Source organism: Humulus lupulus, chromosome 2 (assembly GCF_963169125.1).
Source record: "Humulus lupulus chromosome 2, drHumLupu1.1, whole genome shotgun sequence".
NCBI classification, from domain to species: domain Eukaryota; kingdom Viridiplantae; phylum Streptophyta; class Magnoliopsida; order Rosales; family Cannabaceae; genus Humulus; species Humulus lupulus.
Genome location: NC_084794.1, coordinates 125,722,479 through 125,727,477, shown reverse-complemented (window position 1 = coordinate 125,727,477; position 4,999 = coordinate 125,722,479).

The window sequence follows — 4,999 nt, the reverse complement described above, 5'->3', positions numbered from 1 at the left end:
CTTTACCATTGTCACCCCTAGTAAGGCGGTCTTGCTTTTAGCTGTCTTACACGGGAAATCCATAGATGTCGGCAATATTATTGCTGCCAATTTGAATGAGTGTTGTGTCACTGGTTATGTGGGGCTTTATTTTCCTAGCCTTATCACTAGTTTATGTCTGCGAGCAGGGGTCTTCATTAATGAATTAGAGGAGAAATTGCCTTCTCTAGTTTATGATTTGGTCAGGATTAACAATGTCAAAACTTTTTCAGCTGTTCCTAGTGCAGGTACCTCAAGACAGTCTGCTCGTCCACCACCAAGAACTCAGAATGTCAACCAAAGGCTGGACACTTTGGTGTCACAGTTTCAGCAGCATCACTTGTGGAGTGTCAATGTGGCGCAGAATCAATATGCCTACAACCAAGCTTTTGCCACTCATTTTTGCGTTGACACTAGTGGCTTTCCACCATATCCACAACCATCCAACTTTGGGTATCCTTCACCTGAGGGGGATGATGAGGCAGGTCCTTCATCGTGAGTCGAGTCAGGTAAGTTTCCTTTCCTTAGCTTTTATTTAAACATTGAGGACAATGTTTTTGTTAAGTTTGGGGAAGATGGTTTTATTTTAGTTATTTGTATCAGGTTAGTTGAGTCAAGTTTCTGTTTAGTTTGGTGTTTGGTGTTTTGTGTTTTGTTAAATTGTGTTTGATTTTGTGTGTTAGGGTATCTAGAGAGTCTGTCGAATAAAGATAACAATGATTAGCCGATGAGAATACTTGAATGACTTGTAATATAATTTGAGAAAAATATATTTGTTTGTAAAAAAAAAAAAATCTATGTGCTTGGTTTGACCACTTCTTTGGGCTACTCTAATTCATTGTAAAACTGAATATTTGATCATGATTGGTAAATTCTTGCATTTAAATGTATGTACACTTGCTGAATTTTGAATGTGGAAAGAATGTATGAAAAATTCTAGAACTTGCTTGCTTACTATTTGAGGTGAAATCTATGACAATGAATGTGTTAGGAAAATGATTTAGGCGATTTTTTTTAACGTTTGAGCCTTTCAACCCATCCTTGATTAATTTATCCTTAGTTACCCTTTTTCGAGCCTAAAAGTATAATTTTTTTTTTGTTAACCACTTATTTTGTTTGAGCCTAATTGAACACTTAATTATTTTTTTCATTCCCTTGATTTATACCATGAGCATATAAACATATAAATGGGGATTGATTTATAATGGGTGTTATTTTGTGATTTGGTTGCGACAATAGAAAAATAAAAGGAAAGATTGAGAGGAAAATTCAGAATAAAAAAAGAAAAAAAAAGAGATTGAAAATAAACTACACTTCGTATTCTTGTTCCTATTGAAAAACATAAGTTTGGGGAAGTGTAGTTAAATAAAAAAAAAAAGAGAGAGAAAAAAAATATCTAGTGTGAATTTTTCTCAATCTTGGAAAATAAAGGGAAATTTGAGGCTGTTTGGATTACAATGTGGATATCAGGTTTGGTTTGTTTGGATTATATACTTATGGAATATTTGAGCCAAAATGACTATTTTATCTACCGTTACCTAAGCCTCTCAATACAAGCTTTAAAAAACCTTTTGATTCTTGAACATGCATTGATTTATATTAGTGGAGAATAATAAGTTAGCAAGCATATGGAAAATTGGGATTTGATGGATTGATGGTGAGAGTTCAGCATGTGTAAATTATTTTAAATATGGTTTATTTAATGTTCATGATTGAGTAGACAAAAATGATCAATGGGTTAGGGTGAATTGAAGAAGTGGTTGGATTGAAAATCTGGATTATTTGTCTGAATTTTTTTCGAAAATTATATATGCTTGTCATTCATTAATTTTTAGGCTTAAAAATTGTGGTTATCTTGATTCATTTGTTTAGTGTTTGTATTTATTTGTTTAGTTTATCTTGAGTCTTGTTTTCTTTGCCCGAGGGCGAGCAAATGTTAAGTTTGGGGAAGTTTGATAAACAAGTTTTAGACTTGTTTATCCATGTGTGTTTTCAGGTAAAGTATTGGGTGTTTGTTTTGCTTTGTTCTATTTTATGCTGGTTTTTGTATGTTTTCAGGTGTTGAAGGGCTTAGGTGTGGAAACATGGTGGAAAAATCGACAAAATGACAAATATTGGTGGAAAATGATGTTTCCCAGCACTTCCTGCGACCGCAGGAATGGTGTCTTGCGACTGCAAGTCTAGAAGAGAATTGTCATTTCTAGGGCATTCCTGCGACCGCAGGATACGTCTACAAATGAGAAAAACGCAGATTTTTAATTAAGGGTGTTTTGGTCCTTTCATGTTTAAAAAACGTTAATTATGTTTAAATTACGATTAAGGAGAGAAAATGAGGCACTTTTTGCAGACCTAGACTGGGAGAAGAGGCTTAGGAGTGCTTTGGGATGAAGATTGGATCTATCATTTAGAGTTTTTTTCTTCTCTTTTTATTTTTAGTTTATGTTAATTTCATGTTTATGGATTTCTTAGTGATGAACATGAACTAAGTTCTATTTAGGATTTTTAATTAAATCTCTTGAATCTTTATTATGAATTAATGCAAGTTTTTAATCTCTTCTTCATCTAAGATCTATTCAATTTGTATTTATTATGTATGTGATTGATTGCGCACCTTTTACATGCCAGTGAGATTTGGATATGCTAAAATTGAATAGACATAGATTTCAATTTAGAACGAGAGTATCAAATTGGTCTATGTGATTTAGGGCTGAGTTCATTGTTTCCTATTGTTTAGATTTCTCGTAGAAATATAGGGAATTTGAATTAGGTCGAGTTTTATATTTCTTAACCTAAATATTTAACACTTTTGCATGTCTTTCATCTTAATGAGAAGAATTATTTTTGTGATTGCATTAATTAATAATAAATTGGATAGTAGAGGATATTAGAATCCCTAATTTCTTATATATATTTGAATCAAGTTTGCTGCAAGATTATTGTTCTTTGTTGTTTTTCATTTAATTCTGTTATTTATTATTTTAGATTTTAAAAAATTCCAATTTTTGATTACCAAATAGAAAATAAAATAGACTATTGGTACTTGATAATCAGTCTCCGTGGGAACGATATCGGTTTTACCAGAATAAACTACAAAAGCGATTACGTATACTTACGTAGCTTTAATTTTCGCAACACAAGTGCATGTCTTCTACGAGTAAACCTTCACTACAAGAAAAAATGCTTTTAATAACACCAAAAATGTGTTATCAAAACATACCATAACACTTTTTGATGTGCTAAGACCGATTATGTTATCGTAGGTCAGGGTACTTTACATAACACTCTATCATTGTTATACAGATGTGATATTATAATGTCAACGATAACACACATTCTGTGTTATTTTAATAAATAGATAAGTGTTTAATTATATTATTTATAGTCGATTATATAACACATTTCAATACTTATAAATTTGTGTTATACTACACTTTAGTATAACACATTTTTTGTGTTATTCTACACTTTAGTATAACACATTGTTTGTGTTATATAATGAAGTTTGCATAACAAAATTCTTTACATAAAAAATGTTATTGTAATAAATATTATAACAGAATTTTCGTATTATTTTAATATTTAGATAAGTTTAAATTCTCATTATATATTCATTTATATAACACTAATTTATTCTATTATATTTTAAAAAAAATTATATAATTAAAATTAGCTTTCTAATATATACTAGCATCATCAAATGAACTTGATTTTCAAATAACAAAAAGTAAAAACATTCAACATTGTATTAACAATCCACAAATTAGTTTAAAACATTCAACGCTGTCATCAACAACAAAATGTTCTTTAAGTATTCAAGTATTCTTAAATATTCAACATATTGAAAAGTTACTACTTTCAGCACAAAATATTCTACAGCTGCCCAACACAAAGCCTTCAAAATTAAGTATCATTTTCTCCTCCAATTGATGGAGAAAGAGACATTTTTCTCCTGCAATAGCACATAAAAGGTAAGGTATATGCTTAAAAAAACATTAAATAATATGAATCAAATAATAAAACTATATACAATATAAGACCTAAGAAAGCATTACAGTCTCAGACCCTAACTGAAACTCTAAAAGCTCCAAGCCAAAGTATAAATAGTCAACTAGAAAAAATTGAAGAAATAAGACATTTTCCCAAGTTAACAGTTTGAAAAAGAATATTATTACGTACCAGCCAGTTATCCATAAAGCAAATGGTGACCATTTTGGGCCAGCAAGATTGGTACTCTAATAGTAGAGACCCCCAGAAGTAAGGTAAGAAGAACAAATCTCAGCCATGGACAAAGCAACCAACATGGAGAAAGAAAGCACACCAAAAAGCACTGATATGATAGAGAATGAAAATGCAAAGGAAAGACAATATTTGAGTGGGTCTATTAATAGTTTCTGAAATCCCTCAGTCAATAACCTATGAAGTATATTTTTATGGTCATTAAGCAAGCTGGAGAAAAAGTGAGAAACAAATAATATATAGACAAATCATGTTAAATGAATCATTCAGATTCAGGTCAGATCAATGGAGAAGATTCAATATGGTAGAACAGGCCCTCAGCTTTCAAGCTTTGACAGTAAACAAAGATTTAAAATTTGCTCATCCAAAAGTGAGGACATACCATATTTAGAGCAATTACATTCACTATATGATGTAACTGACTTCTGCCCCCTACAACCTGGCCTCTATGCCTCATTACAAACACAGCAACAGATCTAACCTGACACGGGAGAGCATATGTTAGTATAAAAGTACTAGAAGATAATGATAGGAAAGAACCATATGAGTTCTTATCTTGGAATAGAATTCCATTGGATACTCTGGAAGACTTAATAATGTAAACATTTATAGAAAAATTTGAGTGTGAAAAACACTAGGTCGGCAGTGTTCAGAAATACAAATAATCAAGCACAAGCACACAATATATTATCTAGATCTTATCAATGGAGCTTGTAACAATTTACAAAATTAAGAATATAATAAA